The 17,217-nt window shown below is 41.9% G+C and overlaps 1 pseudogene; it reads right to left on the reverse strand.

The window, feature by feature from the left end:
• Positions 1-15,428: 15,428 nt before the first annotated feature.
• Positions 15,429-15,710, reverse strand: LOC132654685 (high mobility group protein HMG-I/HMG-Y-like; annotated as a pseudogene).
• Positions 15,711-17,217: the final 1,507 nt, after the last annotated feature.

Genomic DNA, 17,217 nt, shown 5'->3' on the forward strand with positions numbered 1-17,217 from the left:
TCTCTCTCGCTCTCTCTCTCTCTCTTTTTTTTTTCAATTGTCTTCAGACACTTGCAGTAACTTTTACTACTGGGTTTTCTATGCTTCTTTATTCCATATTTTATTTCTGTGTGGGTTGGGTGTGTGGGTTGGGGGCAGACTGCGGAAGAGTGAAGATCTCTGTTTTCTGTAACCGTTTTGACACAGTGCTTTTTCCAAGTAGATATTGTTTTTATGTCAAATCCTCAGTCTTGGTATGGGAAGTGAGGAATATACCAAGCAGCAGATTTTCTTTTCATGACAGAAAGGCTTGCCCTGGGCTAGCTAGTCCTCGAGGACTCATTCAACACCTCCCCTGTTGTTGCTCTTCTGTTTCCTAGCTGGAAGCCGTTGTCTAGGTCTCTCAGCTGCTAGCTTAAGTCTTAATTTTGGTAGACAGTGGATCTGCACATTTGGGTTTTGAAGCCGGGAGCCCACATCAATTTTTGTTCTTTTATTTCTGAAGTTATTAGTTCTGTTTATATTATCACCTTTGAAAGAGAGAGACACAGAATTAACTTCCTGGAGTAACTGTGAGGTTTCTTTTCTACCCAGCTCAAGTTGCCACTGGAGACCAAGCAGAAGGTCCTACTTGATTGTGGACTCACTTAGGTGACAATCGCTTTAATCCATAACAGCTCCCCAGGGATTCAGCAAGCCATGGCTTCCCTGTGGCTAGGTTTGGCTCAATAGAAATCTTAGAAATATTTATTTTCTAACATTCTCTCTTGATTTTTCAGTGTATTGTTCATTAGGATTTCTATTATGGCTATTACACACACACACAGACACACATACACACGTGTATATAGATAGATAGATATCAGTGTTTTCCCACAATTGTCAGTAAAAGCAACCTTAGATTGTCCAAATTATTTGAAACATTCTGAATGGTAAAATTGGCTTTAATATTATTAAAAATGTTAGTGTTAATGGGGAGCCTATGGCTAACATATGTATAACATGTATAGATTTTTCTATTAAAGTAATATATAGGAGTGGTATAAATATTGAAAAATTTCATAAAAGCATAATAGAAATTGTATCTTTACCTAGAAAAATTTAATATAGTTTCTTCAAAATATATGGTCTTTTCTGCTTTTAAATTTAATAAAATTTTAAATTATACCACAGTGCTACATCTTTTTTTTCTAAGTCAACATTTTAGCCAAGCTTGATGGCACATGCTTATAAGCCAAGTGCTTCGTAGGCAAAGGCAGGAGGCAGGAGGGTCACTGCAAGTTTGATGCTGGCCATGGTTACAGTGAACCCAGTTTCAAATGAGCACAAACAACAACAGCAGAAATGAAAACATTTCACGTGAAGTATTTCCTGCAATCCACAGCATGGGTGGATTGGCAAAGATACTCAGCTGTGAAGGGCTTGCCTCACAGGCGAGGCCCTGGGTTAAACCACAGCACTGCAAAAACCAAACCATTCATCTAACCAGCCAAACAAAAAGATCATTATAAACAAATGGATAGCATTTCTCTTAGGAAGACGCATAATTTAATTAACCACTGATTCCAGTCATTTTGATGGTTTCCCTTGTCCCCTGTCATAATTCTGTGGAACCTTTTCATCCAATATTTTCAGTGTCTTTCAAATATTTGCTTAGATTGTATTCCCAGTAGCACCTTGCTGGGCATATAAATAATGCCATGTGTCTGCCACCACTCAGGACACACAGACTGAAAACTTACTCCTAAAGGAAAGATGGATGCCTCTAGATTGTTTAAAGTAAATTGGGACCTGATGAGCACATGGACATATTAAAATCTTATCAGAAAAGTGGCTTCAACACTTACTGAACACACCAGAATGAGGAAAGGATGCTTCACCTTCACCTGAACCCCCCAAAGGGGTGGAAACCTAGCACAGTGATGGTGATGGCCTCCACCACCTTTGCAGCTGGTGACCAGAATGCCCACTAAGGAACTGGCAGATAGAAAACTGCAAATTATCCCAAGAACTTAAACGCGGCTGCTACCAGCCTATTCTGGATGCTGTCTGCCTGTCCTCTTTGCTGGTTTGTCTGCCTGGACCCAATCCTGCTCTTTGCCTCTATGATTCCACAGTCTGCCTAGACAAGTAGATTAGACTCTGATGCTCAGCTCAACTTTGATCCTCCAGTGTGGCTTGACCCTGTGACCAGACTGATAATCAGTGCCTCCAATTGGGTCCCTTAATCTCTAGCAGCCTCCTGCTTCTGCTAAGGCCTCTTTGGAGCTCCCAGAGCCTATTTTGTTTAACTGGTATAGTAAAATAATATGTAGAGTGTTGGACTATATAAGTTTATTATTATCCCTAAGATTATTGCAGCAGTATTATCTAACCCATTATTATCTAATAATGAGACACTGACACCTGTTAGATTTATAATTGCGCTATTTACCTTGGGTTGGGCAGATATTTTCCTTATTCTGTCTCAATAGCCCCACATCCATCTCCCAGCCCCATCCAATGCCATCTGCCTAAATCCTCCTCATCTGGTCTACCTTCCACACATAATCCCGTGGGACTTGTTTTTTATTCTTCATCTGGGTCTTCCCATGCCATTGCAGTTCTTTCTCATTGCCCATGTGTTTTTTTTCTCCATACTAACCCGTCATGGCATTCTCCTTCCTCCTCTCTAACCTTGCCATGTGACCCATGCTCTCTGTCCTCCAAAGCCTGGGAACCCTAACCACTCATACCCTATTCTGCCCTGCCCAGGTATAGGATGTTTAATCAATCAATCAATCAATCAATCAATCAGATAAGTCCTATGCAGGTTTACAAAACGATAGGTATAACCAGATCTTAAGGATTAGTAACACAAATCAGACCAACCTCCAACATTTAACCTATTTAACCCTGTGCAGCCAAGAAGAGGACCTCCTATTTGCATATACAGTGATATATGTATATATATATATACATATATCACACACACACACATATATATTATGTGAGGTGTAATATGTTATCTGAGAGGTAACAGTAGTAGTTAAAATTGGAGTGCAAGAACCTCTGCTTGCCTAGGCAAATTTTCACTGCAATCAGGAAGGCTTCACAGATTACAGCCAGGCAACAGAACCTACAAAGCTTGTTCGAGATTATTGTTATTTAACAAATTCTGACATTGTAGAAAGACACAAATGTGTCTGTCTTTCTGACATCTGTGCTTGAAACATGGGATTGAAACTGTTCTCGCTGCAATACTCCTGACTCCCAGGCTCCAAAATCCCAGGGACACTTTTACCAATTGTATTATTTGACTTCTCAGAAGTCAATAAACGTAGGACTTACCTCTTATCCAATAATTCAGCAGTTCCAATAGCACATCCTTTTCTCTTTCCTTCATCGATTATACTGACTTTCTATTACTTTAAGGACAAACTGTTGATCATGCACACTAAATTTAATGTCTATTTCTTATCCAGGTCATCTTTTTGATTTCTTTTCTGTGTGGAATTAGGACCTAAACCCAGGACCCCATGCATGCTTGTAAGTACTCTACCACTGGGTCAGGATTCCAGTACCCATTTTGTTTTTCTGGCATTTTTATTGTTGTTTTATTTTCGTTTTTCTTTTTCAGTCTTGTAATGTTTGTTTGTAGGCGTGTTATACCAAACATCTTCCAACTTGATCTCTTTATTCCCTTCCACTTCTGGGTTTGGCTTGTCAGAGAATGACCCTCTCACTTCAATTGCCCTGATACTGAATTCTATATTCAGAAGAAATCGAGCGCGTTCAGGGTGGTATGGCCGTAGACGAATTCTATATTCAATGGCTCTCAAGTTTCTCTTTTCTCTCTTCCAGCTGGTGAGACATCTCGAACTAGCCTCACCTTCACTGTGCCAAAGAGAAAGTGAACAGAGGAGGGGATTGAATTAAACCAGGCCTTTGAAATGTAAAAAAAAAAACAAAAAACAAAAAACAAAAAAAAACTGATGTGAATATTAGAGTGTCTTGTAGGAGTAGATAATTTACATTTGAGATTGTTTTGCAATCAGAGAAAGTCTTAATTAGCTGAATCAGAATGCTTCAGTGTCTAGCTAGTTTCAGAGTGACAAATACTTCTAACTCAGCTCTCTATGAGACAGAAAAAGGGAGGTTGGATGAGTTTTGGACAGGGTCTGCATGTCTAAGTCATTGGGAAGGGATTTTTTTGCATTAAACCCATTCCCAGAAGCATAAAATATTGAGGCCCTTTTCGTCACTGTTTTCTGGGAAGCATGGAGTCCAAGCCAAGCTCACTATTATGGTTTCCCAGTTGAACTCACTGCATCTATCAAGTTGGTAGGGAATCATTAGCTTAATTTTAATCCTTTTTTTCATTATGATGATAATTGATCATCTAAAGACATGTTTATTAGCCATATTTTCTTCAGTGAACTGTCTTCCATCACATAGTCTATGCTAACATTTATCATATTTAATCAGTTCTGAGTCATTTACGTGCGAAGGGCACTGGTCTTTTGAGAACACACCACAGACTCCCTTAGCTAATTTGAGCCAGACTGTAAATCTTTTTTCTGACTTTCCCAACTTTAGGCTTTTACCCTTTGCCTAGTGGTTCTGCTTGCTCGGCCTCATCTGTTCAAGACTTCTGCTGAGTCAGTTGCCCAAAATGCCATCTTTACTCTGTGATGAGATTCCCCATCTATTGTCCTCAATCCTTAAGAGCTATCAACTATACCCTTAAGGCATAATCCCACCAAGGATAATGGGGTCTGCGACCCCAGCCCACTGAGCGGTGCTGCCCACCTCTAGGGCTCGTCTTCCCACCATTAACCCCATGTAGAATTATATCAGCCAGTGTCCCTCTTACCCGAGTGTTTGCCTCGTAGGACTTTCCCATCTACCGACACGTTGATCTCCGTGCTGCTACTCGGTTGTCTGTGCTCTTGGCCTCTGTTGCCCGTAGGTTAAGGCTGATCTCAGTCTCAGTGAGGTACCCTCTACTGCCATTCCCTGTGAATGTCTGCCTTTGCATTCTATAACCATGTTGAGACTAGTCCCCCCACCGTAACCTATGATAGAGATTTTGCAGTTTGCCTTATTGATTGATTGACTGCTTGACTGAGAAAGGGTCATGCTCTGTTGCCCAAGCAGGCCTCAAACTTCTATGCTCCCACGATTCCTCTGCATTAGCCTCCTGAGGGATGGGAATATAGACATGTATCACTGTAACTTTTATTATTAAGTTTTCATAGTGATTTATTTTAATGTTTATAAGCCTCTTTATGTTCAGAAATTTTTCATTCCTATATGAGACCGTATTTTTATTATGTAGACTTTACCTTGTTTAATGGTATTGCAAAGTTATGCTTTTGTCATTTTGTTCATATATGTATATTTAAGAATAGAGGAAGATTTTATTCATTGAAATATTACTAAAGAATAGGAATATAAAACATTGGATTTTTGTAATTGGTTAAAGATTATTTTTTATTTGCTCTTAAATATCACATCACCTTCTTACAGATTTCCAGTCATGAAGAATTTGTATTTGGAAAGAGTAATTTTTTTTTTTTTAAATAAAGCTTCATGGGTTTTGGATGGAGCACAGTACTAAGGGCATGCTTACACAGGCCAGGCCCTGCGTTTAATTCCCAGCACCGAAGCAAAAGAAAAAGTAGAACAGGAGCAATAAAGTCCTGGTTTCAATCACTAGAGCCCAAAAAACCCCAACGATGATGACAGTCACAGTAACTATGCCAAAGCTTTTCGACATTAAAGTTTATGTCACAATGCCAAGCCATTTCTTGTCATCAAAAGCTAAGATATTATTAAACTCTTTTTTTGTAGCCAAAGGCAGACAGCAGAGTTAGTTTGCTTGCTCTGACTGGAACAGCTAGTAGAAGATGGGGCTGAGATTACAGTTGGGGGCTTTTGACTGATTTTGTTGTGGCAGTGATAAAACACCTAACAAACATAACGTAAATAAAGACGGGTTTACTTTGCCTCACAGTTTGGGGGTCCAGTGTGTCATAGTGTTGGCGGGTGGCAGTAAGAGAGAGAAACAAATTGGTGACACTGATTATGCAGTCAAGCAGCGGGCAGTGATGTCACAGGGCCCCAGCTTGCTGCGGTAGGCAAGAAGTGGGCAGTGGTGACCCAGGGCCTCAGCTTAATGGTCCTCTCTTCCTCAGTCTGCGACCCCAGCCCACTGAGCAGTGCTGCCCACCTCTAGGGCTCGTCTTCCCTCTATTAACCCAATGTAGAAACTCCTTCCCAAACCTCTGAATCCCATCACGCTGACAATCAAAACTAACCACCACATTCAAGATTTGGAAATTACCGGTCTTATACTGTTCTATTACATATGAGTGATTGAAGAGGAGCCTTGTATGACTGATGTGTTTACCTGTGTTGTCAGATTGCTCACCTTTCAAGTTCTATTGATTTTGGTATTGAATCATTTGCTTGTCTAAAACTATACGAATTTGAGATTTAAAAAAAAATACAGGTCAGATTCATAGCAATGTATAAAACACTTCTCTGAACACTCCAGAACAGGCTCAGTGTTTTTCAAATTTAACTTTCTCTCAAATATTACGAAGTCATACCCTGCAGCATTGACAGGCAACAACCCAGAGTCACGGATTTGCCTGTGAGAGGTTCATCCTGATGGCTCTGGCTCTCTGTTTCACACTTGAAACTGAAGAATCTTTAAAAAATAAAATAAAATTACTCTTACTCTTCCTTAAGAAAGGAGAATGATTCTATTTTTTAATAACATCATTTTATTTATTTAATGTGTTCTGTGGCTCAAAAGTTCTTGAATTCATCCCTGTGTTCTGGTGGGTCTTTTCATCTGGAGTTTGGGTAATGGCAACAGTTAGGAGGAATCTACACACTAGTCCTGTCTGGCTTCCGGTTGAAAAATCAAACGGCACTAATGTCAAATGACTAGCTTGCTGCAGATAGAGTGCAGCCAGATAAATTAAGCCTCCCAAAGTACATTATACTAGTCTTTGCTTTCTGTCTGTAAAGTACACACTGTACCATCTGAGTTTTTTGCCACGAGCAAGGAGTGAGCCAGGGTGAAAGAGCAGATTTATATAAGAAAGAAAGAAAAAAAAATAAAACAAAAACCTCAAATATATGTGAGAGGACGGTGTGTGTGTGTGTGTGTGTGTGTGTGTGCAGAAACACATCTCCAACCCAGACATCACTGCCCTTCAGTTCTGTCTTCTGGAGTTCTGCTCCGCTTAAACACCCTTTCAGCATTAACGGGCATGAAGGACATGGATTTCTGTGTTAAAAAAAGAGTGCTTTCTCATGTCTCTGCCTCATTTTGTAGGAGTGAGAGCCCAGACCTGGTTTTAACAGAACGATGTATGAAAAGTTGTCTCATTTTTCATAATGAGACAACTGAGGGACAGTTTAGACGATCTAGGAGATAAACACCGCATATGAATCTTTCTAGGTTTAAAAAAAAATTACAGCAATTCTTATTTTTATTTTCATTCCCATGGCAATGCACTAAAGACGTCCAGACAAGTCCCTGAAATTAAAATGCAACCTTTTCTTAGCTGCTTCAAAGAATGTAACTCTTTCTTTCCTGGATTACAATGCTAATTCTTTTTTACTACTGACATGCCGGCGGCAGACATTTTAAAGAATTTAGAAATGTGTACTACGAAAACAAACATGGAAAATAACTTATGACTCCTAACACAGAGATCACAACTCATTCCTCTGCTGATTCTTGGTCTCTTCTTGCTTGTACACGAATGTGGTGGGAACCGAAGAGGCACCCCACAGACTCTAGTGTTCTTTCGTCACATGACAGTGTACAGTGTCCCATTTCGTAGGTGGTAACTGATGTTTACCTACAATATAAAAGGCTTACAGAACCGTGGCCAGGTATGAATATGTCAAAGAAAATCTCGGACTCTTGGGAAACAGCTAGAGCCAAGAAATTCCTTGTGGTTATTCTGGGTTAGTAGTTATGTGGCTTATTGTATGTATACATGCTCAAAACGTTTGCTCAGCAAATGCCAAATTCCAGTGTATAACAGTGTATAGAACAAGCAGGCTAAAAGTGAAAAGATTTTTTTTTTTTTTTTACCCCTTTCTCTCGGTTTCTCATTTTGAATGCAGCAGAAAGGAGATACCAACAACAGAACTGGGTCACACACACACACACACACACACACACACACACACACACACACACACACAAACAGGATGGGTCTGGGACAGGCTGGGTGGCCATGAGACTGTTGCAGTGTGACTTCCGTGAGGGAAGAGGGGAGGCACAGGAAGTCTCAAACTGTGAGCAGGTTGTAAGAAATTCCACAGGCCAAATCTCTGAAGGTCAGTCTTCACTGGTTAGACCATGGTCCTTTCAGACTTATTAATGCCCCAGAGCAGCAGGCCCTTTCCTGTGCCTCCATCTTTTGACTACTGTCTTCTCTTGGCTTGGACTTCCCTTCCTGTGCTGTCCTCTGAGGAATGTGAGCTCATTACCCTTTCCTACAAGGATTAAGAAATATTTGTTCATAGTTCCATTTACCTCAGAAACTTCTTATAGCTACAATGAAATACGATTCACATAATAAATTCACATAATAAATTTCACACATGTCGAATTTCCAATTTCCACTTTGCCACATTTTCATTGTGCTAAAAAGAATCCCCTATTAATTAGTAGCTACTCTCTGTTCATTCGCCCCCCAGATTCTTACAGCCTCCAATACACATTCTGTGTCTATGGATTTGCCTTTTTTGATTGGTTGGTATAAGTTCTGAAGCACGTGACATAAGCCATGAAGCACGTGACTTCTTGTAGCTTTTATGCTATTAGCATGATTACTTTCAAGGTTCATCCATTTCGTGGTACTTCAGTATTTTGTGTTGCCATATTGGTGCTTCATTTACTATAAAAGAGTTCTCTATTGAATAGACATACCACATTTCTTTGTTTTTTCGTCAATTGCTGACCCCCTTGGGTCCTTCCCAGTTGGTGGCATTATGAATCTTCATGTTCCAGTTTCTGTGAAGGCATTTTTCATGTGTCTCTTCGTGCAAGTTAAGCTGCTGTACCACAGGGTAGGTAACTCTGTAACATTTTGAAGAACCACCAAACTGTTTAAATAGCATCAGCACTATTTGAAATTCCTAAAAGCGGTGAACACATCAGCACTATTTAAAATTCCTAAAAGTGGTGAACGCGTGTTTCGATTTCTCCACATTAGTCTAATATTTGCTACAGTCTTGCTTTTTGGTTCCAGTCATCCTAGTGAGTGAGAAGTGATGTGTACTTGCAGTTTTAAATTGCATTTCCCCGATAGCCTAACGGTATTTATCAAATGAAGCTTAGCTTGGTGTCATGGGATGAGTATTCAGTCTCACCACTCAGTGAAAACTGAAGTCGGAAGACTGAGTTCAAGGCCGTCCTGGGCTCTGCAGTGAGAGTCTGTTTAAAAATAAACAGATGACTCAGATACCCCACTTCTGCTTTTCTTTCTTTGATTCCATGGGCTCCTTCCCCTTTAAGTTTTCCCATATTGTTCCACACATATGAATGTTACTTCATCTATGGCATAGTCAAATCTCCATTTGTTGGTTTGAGCTCTGTGTGTGTATAGGCCTGTGCATGCATGCGTGTGTGTGTGTGTGTGTGTGTGTGTGTGTGTGTGTGTGAGTGTCTGTATGTGTGCATGTGCGTGTATGTGAGCATGATTATGTATAGAGATGTGGCTGCTAATGTGAGTCAGAAGTCAACTTGGAATGTTCAAGGTCCTTTTCAGTTTCTCTCTACCTTATTTTCTTTGAGAAAGGGTCTCACACTGAATCCAGACTTACCCGTTCACCCAGGCTGACTGCGCAGTCAGTGCCAGGTGTCCTCATGTCTCTGCCTCCCCAGCACTGGGATTTCAGACGTACACCAGTGGGTTCTAGGCATCCTAACTCAGGTCCTCAAGCAAGGTCCTCTTTGTGGTAAAAGCTTTAAACCATTTTTCCCTATACCAAAAGTCACTGTTCAGGACAGAGTTGACTATTCTTTTCTTCCATTTAAGCTCTCTGGTCTCTGAGAATGGGTTATTTTCTAACGGAATAGAACACACCCTTTCCTTTCACCCTTTCTTCTCTTTGGTAGAAAGTTTCCTCATCACAGTAGGGTGTGAGCGTAGAGTGTGGGTATGGTGCTTGTGAGGCAGGTTCTTGTGAGTATGTGAGTAGAGAGGTTACTAATAGCACTTGTGTTTTCTGTTTGTTTTGTTTGCTTGTTGTTTCTTTTTTCTTTATTCTGAAGAGAAGAGAAATTAGTCGGAAGGCAAAAAGCCAAAACAACCCTATTAAAAGAAAAAGAAAAAGAAAAAGAAAAAGAAAAAGAAAAAGAAAAACTTATCTAAAAAGTGGTTTTGAAAACAAAGGCCAGAAAATGATTCCTTTTTCTCCTCTTTATTTTCTTTGGCCTCCCTTGCTTCAGAAACATGTCTTGACTTCTTGTTCTTTGTTTGATATGGTAAAAACAAAACCAAAACCAATGAGGATAACAAATAGAGGCAAAAGTGAAGTAAGTAAAAGTGCTCAGTAAAATAGAAAACAGGAACTGGGAAGGGGAGACAAGAAGAGTGGGAGGAGAGAAGAAAAATGGAGAAGTGCCAGGACATAAGACCACTTCCTGGGACCGAGCAAGCCCAGGCAAGAATTCTCTTGCAATCTGTTGTGAGATTCTATGAGCTTTGAATTTCCCAAGCCACACAGAAAGACCATGCAGCCAGTCCTGGTGAGACCTTTAGGCTAGTGTCAAAGAGAAGGGGTGGGGGAATTCCCCTATCAGTGGACTAGGGGAGAGGCATAGGGGATTGGGAGGTGACGAGGAAGGGTGCCACAGCCAGAATACAAATGGAATAAATTGTAATAAATGACAATGTTAAAAAAAAAAATTTAAAAGACCACTACCACATTTAAAGCCAACTTTGAAGCAAGATTTAATTGAAACACTGGTCTAGTGGATGGGTTCTGGGCAGGCCCATGTCAGGGTTCCCAGAAAAATGGCCACAAGTTATGCTTTTGCAAAGGCTTAAAAAGGCAAAACACACAATTCGCTGCATTTGCCATCACGTCCAACCAGGGGAGAGCATTTTCTGCCGACATACCTCCCATCCACATGTGTTCAGGCATATCTGCTGCAGATGGCTCAAACAAACAGGACTCAGTTTTAACAGTCTTAATTGCAAACCCTTAAATTGCAATGTGTATTTTCCTATTTTGGTCTCTCAATGGGCCTGCTAGAACTCAACCAGAGGGATGAAGGTTTTTTTTTTTTTTTTACTTTATTAGAGCTATGTATTAATGATTAGCATTAAAGATACATAGTACATTGTTCTTCCCATGCTACCTTAGCGTTCAGTTGGGGAGTTGTTACTTTTGTGTTAGATACACTTTATATAAAATGAAATTCACCCTTTTAATGGAGTTATGAGACGTTTTCAATGCAATTGTCACTAGAATCAAGATTTGTAATTCTATCATTGTTCTCACCAAAATCTCCTGTTGCTCCTAGTACCTATTTTTTTTTTCTTACATTGTCTGCTCCTACCCACCCCTTAAATTATTGTATTTTACTAAAAGTCATGTCATTAGAGTCATATATATGATGACCGGGTCTCATTTACTCAGAGAGATATTTTAGGAGACACCATTTGGTGCTATAGATCTTTCATTCCTTTCGATGCTGTGCAGATGACAGCTTGTTTATCAACCTATCAGGGAAAGAATATTTGAGTTTTTGAAAATCCGGAATAACCATCGTTGTGCTTTGAATGAACATGTCTGCCACAGGCTCAGATGTTTGAGTCCTTGGCCCCCAGTTGGCTGGCACTGTTTTGGTGGCCTCTCTGGAGGAAGTATGTCATTGATGGTGGGCTTTCAGAGGTGAAGGCCTCGTTCTACTTCCCCAGTTGGCTTTCTTGGTTTCCTGCTAGTAGTTAGAGATGTGAGCCTTCAGGTCCCAGCATCAGCTCCAGCTGCCACACCTGCCACCCACTGCCATGCTGCTCCACCAATGCCTAAATAAGTCATTTTTTTTTCTATAAGTTGCCTTGGTTCTGACATTTTATAACCTGATCGGAAATAAACTATATGACCATCAATAGCTTTTTATGTGAGCATGGCTATAATTTCTCATGTGTAAGTATTTAGGAATGAGGTTTTTGAGTTTCATCATCACATATGTTTAACTTTAAAGAAAACCTCCGAGTGATCTCCCCCCCTCCATTTTGATTCTTATTAGCAATGTCAGGGAGGTGTAGGCCTCCACTCTGAAGGCTTCAGAAAGCAGTGATGCCTGCCATCATCCTAGCCACTCTTAGGGCTGCAGGGCGACCCACTGTACTTCCTTGAATTTTCAGTAAACCATAGCATTCCTGCTCATCCCACATGCTGGTGGCTGTCGGAGAAGGTAAGGAGCATGAAAATGATGGAAAGCATGGACTAACTCTCAACCTTCTTCCTATGTAGGCCCATGGGACAGCTAGGCAAGGCTGAGAGAAATACAGAAATCCAAGGACTTCCAAGGGACCGACACGATGATAAACTGTGGCTCAGATTTGAGTGTGGCAGAGACAAGATTGGGAAGAACAGTGGAACTAAAAGGATCATGCAGGGGGAGGGTGTCCTCCCCAATGTTTAGTGGAGCAAACTCTTGAATATTGAGGTGGGTGATAACCCTGAACTACAGATTGACTTGTGGGTGGGGGGTGACTTTAATTACACACATACAGACAGCTATGTAATCACAGAAAATTTCTGTAAAACTCCACTCCGAAGATGATCCCAAGTCCATTTGAATGAATAAACATATGACTGGAGGGGCTTCAGCTATCAGCAGCCTTTTCACAGAACTTCAATCTAATTATGACTTCGGGGATTCGAAAATCCTCAGGAATGTAAATATGATCTTGTGATTGCAGTGAGCTTCTCCGTGTCTTAATTGATAGCATCAGCTCTAGCACTGAATGCATGCTAATTGATGAGGCAGATAAAGTGATTTCAGAGTTTCAAAGCAGCGGCTCCCAACCCTGGCGGCACGTGTCAATCACCTGCGAGGACTTCAGAAAATCCTTCAGGCTGTGCCCCACCCTAGAAATGCTGGTCTGCCTGCTCCAGGATGGTGTGGGATGCAGGGATTTTTAAACTTCCCCATATTGTGTGAATGCTCACCAAGTTAATGTTTTAAACTTTTAGGTGCTCGGGATTGAATCCAGGACATCTTGTGTGCTAAGCATTTACATCAGGCTGCAAGCCTTACTCTCTAAATTTAACATTTTATTTTTATAAAAACATGATACACATAGCATAGAGGTTACATGATTGCTTTAGGTATAGAGTGCAGAGTTCATTTGTATTAACTCTGCTCACATAGTGAATTGTGAGATGTTTTGTGACCATCACAAATATCCATCTCTCTTAGTTTTCTGCTGCTGCTGTGATAAAATATGACCAAAAGTGACCTACAGAAGAAAGTATTTATTTTAGCTTATGGTTCCAGAAGGAGAGTCCATAATGACAAGGAGGCACAGCAACAGGCAGCCAGAGTGTGAAGCTAGGAGAGCTCACCTTCAATCGCCAACACAAAGCAGAAAATGGACTGGAAGAGGGACAAAGCGATAGACTCTCCTATCCTGACACCGACTGTGTCTCCTCCAGCAAGGCTGCATTGCCTTCTCCAACAGCACCATCAGCTGGGGACCAAGGGTCCGCAAACATGAGCCCATAGGGGGATTCTCATTCAAACTACCATGCCATCGTGAAAACCTTTTCGACCTCTAAAGTTCCATAGCCATTAAGCAACATGCGTCTGTTCCTCTTGCTGAGCCTCCTAAGGTCACCCCCCATTTCACCTTCTGTGAATTTGCCCGTGTTTGATATCAAATGCTGAGCAATGTTCCACTGTTTGCCTATTCATGTTTTGTAGTCATTATCTATCAGCGGATCAATATCCGGGTTCTTTGTATCTGTTGTCTATTGTGAATAATGCTCTTCTTATGAACACTGCTCTACAAACACATCTTCAAGTCCCTGCTTTTACAATTTTTGGGAAGCATAACTAAAGGAATTGCTAGGTTATGCGATAATACTGTGTTAAGTTTGTATTATTTTATGTTTTAATCAGTTTAAATATTTTGATAATTTTAGACTTGTGTTCAGCACATTTGATCACATTCACTCCATCACCTTCCCTTATCTTCCCCATGTCAGGTTTCTTTGGGAACCACCAGACTTCTTCCTAGAGACTACCCTGTCTCAGCTTCATTTCTGTTGTTGTGACAAAATGCCATTACCAAAATGGAGAAAGGGCTTTATTTCAGCTTATATTTCTAGGTTATGGACCATCGCTGAGGGGAAATCAAAGTGGGAACTCATATCACAGAGAGTCGAGAGCAAGGACAGGGTAAGCATCTTTGCTTGCTTGCTGTGTATATATGCTCAGCCGGATTCCTTCACTCTTTGCAGTCCAGGGTCCAGTCCATGCTTCCTCCTACTTCAGTGAATAATCAAGGCAACCCCCAGCTGACATGCCTACAGGCCAGTTTGTTACAGACAATCCCTGATTGAGACTCCTGTCTGGGATGGTTCTACGTATCCTGAACTTGGCAGTTGAATCTCAGCAGCATGTACTTATCAGTATTTGTTGCTTTCTATTATTTATTTTAATAGCAATTGTCCAGTAAGCATGAGGTGCTATTTCACTGTGGTTTTGATTTTTTTTCTTTTTTCCAGAAAAGGCTATCTATCTATCTATCTATCTATCTGTCTGTCTGTCTGTCTGTCTGTCTGTCTGTCTGTCTGTCTGCCTATCTATCTATCTATCTATCTATCTATCTATCTATCTATCTATCTATCTAACAAGAGGGGGGGCAGCCTGGGACAAGCACTGGCCACCCCTCCCGCACAGAACAAGGGGGGAGAAGGTGGTCCTACACCCTTTTCCATCAAAGTGGGCCCCCTCACTCAGCTGCAGCATCCCCTGGGCACGCTGAGACCTAAACATCCCCTGACCATACCTGCTTCTGCTAGGTCAGTCCATGGGGCTTGTCAGAATGAGATGGGGCTGCGCCCCTTAAGGCCAGGGAACGCTTCCAGGACCCTCTACAGGAAAGCCAGCAACAGCAGAGCAGAGGGGATCGCCAAACAAAGAGCCCGGAGAGCAGTGTCTCTAAGGGAGGTGAGCAGCAGGATGGGCTGTCACTGAGTGGGAAGCCTTGACCGGAGAGGGCAGCTGTGGCAGGGAGGAGGGCACAGGGACTGAGCCAAATCCTGCTCCCGTGGGTGGTGGCTGCCTCAGAGCCTGCAGCTGGTGCGATAGTGTGCAATGGGGGTGGGGTGAGGCGCCTAGGATCAGGGCTTCTAGTCCCAGGGGAAAGCTGCTTCTGCGTGGCTAAGGAGCAGGCGGCACATAGTCACTGCTCCTCCTCTCTGAACTCCTGGGAGATGCTCTCTTCTTCCTCCTTCTCTAGCTTCTTGGGTCTGCCCCTTGGTTTCCTCCCTGAAGTTGGGGTAGCTTGGTGGCTCCCTTAGTTTTGCTTCCCTTTGGTCAGCTAGGAGGTCTCTTAGGTGTTGGCACTTCACTGGGCTCCTTCGAGGGCTGCTTGCATGGCCTACCCTGGTTCTCACTTCTCCATCAGGTTCTTTTCCTGCTTGGAGGCCAGGGGCTGGCTGGACTTTGAGCCTGACTCGCTCATCTTCCTTCTCTAAGGGGCAGTTAAGAGCGACTGGGCCTTTGAGCTGCGCCAACACCAGAAATAGCCCTGAGTCCGAGTCCCTGTGGTTTTGATTTTCACTTCCTCAATTGTTAGTGACGTTAAGTATTAATTCATGGCTTGTTGGTGTCTATTTATCTTCTTGGGGGGAGATACTTATCCAAGTCATTTGCTCATGTGTTGTTTAGGTTGTTTTTGAAATAGAATATTTTGATTGCTCTTTCAAAGCTATAATTCTCAGCTTTCAACATCAGTGCTGGACTGCGTTTTGATGCCCTTGCATCACCGCCTTCCACAGCTGACTTGTTCTGAGTGGGAACACAGGCTCCTTGGCTACAGCCAGGGATCAGTCAAGGATCTGAACTCATCTGCTAATTGGCTAGGTAAGAAAGTTCGAGGTGGGGGGCGGGGTGGGGGAAGGGAGCACCATATGTATGCCTGCAAGTCTGGGAACATTCTCTGTACGTGAGAGATCATTCCAGATTGTGTATGCTAACTATGATTCTACGTGGATTTTGACTTTCAAGAGACCATCGGTGAAAGTTTTGAGTTCTTTCAAAATCTGGATGCAAAATTCAAAGGGCACTAAAGTCAATGAGACCACAGAATCAGTCCGACTTCAAGCAGAAGGAATCTTCTTTTTAAAGATTTAAAATTTGGGTTGCCTCTCTCTCTCTCTCTCTCATGTGTACACACACACACACACACACACACACACACACACACGCATGTGCACTCATCTGCATACACATGTGGAAGCCAGAAGAGAACTTCAGATATTTTCCTCTGTCACTCACCACATTACTGTCTGAGAAACAATCTCTCACTGAACCTAAAACTCACCATTCTCCCTCCAACACATCCTGAGATACTCTTGGTCATCCTTCCCTGAGTGACAGGGGCTAGGCACACACCACTCTACCCAGATTTTACATGGGTGCTGGCAACCCAAACTCAGTCATTCATCATGCTCGCGCGGCATGCACTTTAATCACTGTCTGAGTGTGTGTACATGCAGGCGCAGAGGCCCACAGAGACTTGAAGAGGATATTGAAGTCCTTGGAGCTGAAGTTACAGTTGGTTGTGAACCGCTGAAATGGTCACTGGAATCAAACTCAAGTCCTCTACAAGATCAGTACACGCTTACCTGCTGAGGCACTGCTCATCCCAGACCCTGCTGTTTAATTAGCAAAGGGGGTGGGGGAGTGAGGGACTATTGTTATCTGGGGACACTGTTTGCCATACCAGGGGATTTATGGCTCTGCCATGGTATGATGCTCTATAGTGGGTGTTTTCCTCCTCCATATCACCAGCTCTTGGACCTAGCTGTTCATCACAGTCTATAAAAAAAACTTGGGATAGAAATGCATGGAACCAGGACAACCAGTTTATAGACATGGAAGCAGGGCTCTTGGCTGACATGTTTATTTTTTTTTTTCTTTTTTTTTTAATTTTTCATCAATTACACTTTATTCATTCTGCATCCCCC

The sequence above is a fragment of the Meriones unguiculatus genome, chromosome 6, assembly GCF_030254825.1.
Source record: "Meriones unguiculatus strain TT.TT164.6M chromosome 6, Bangor_MerUng_6.1, whole genome shotgun sequence".
NCBI lineage: Eukaryota > Metazoa > Chordata > Mammalia > Rodentia > Muridae > Meriones > Meriones unguiculatus.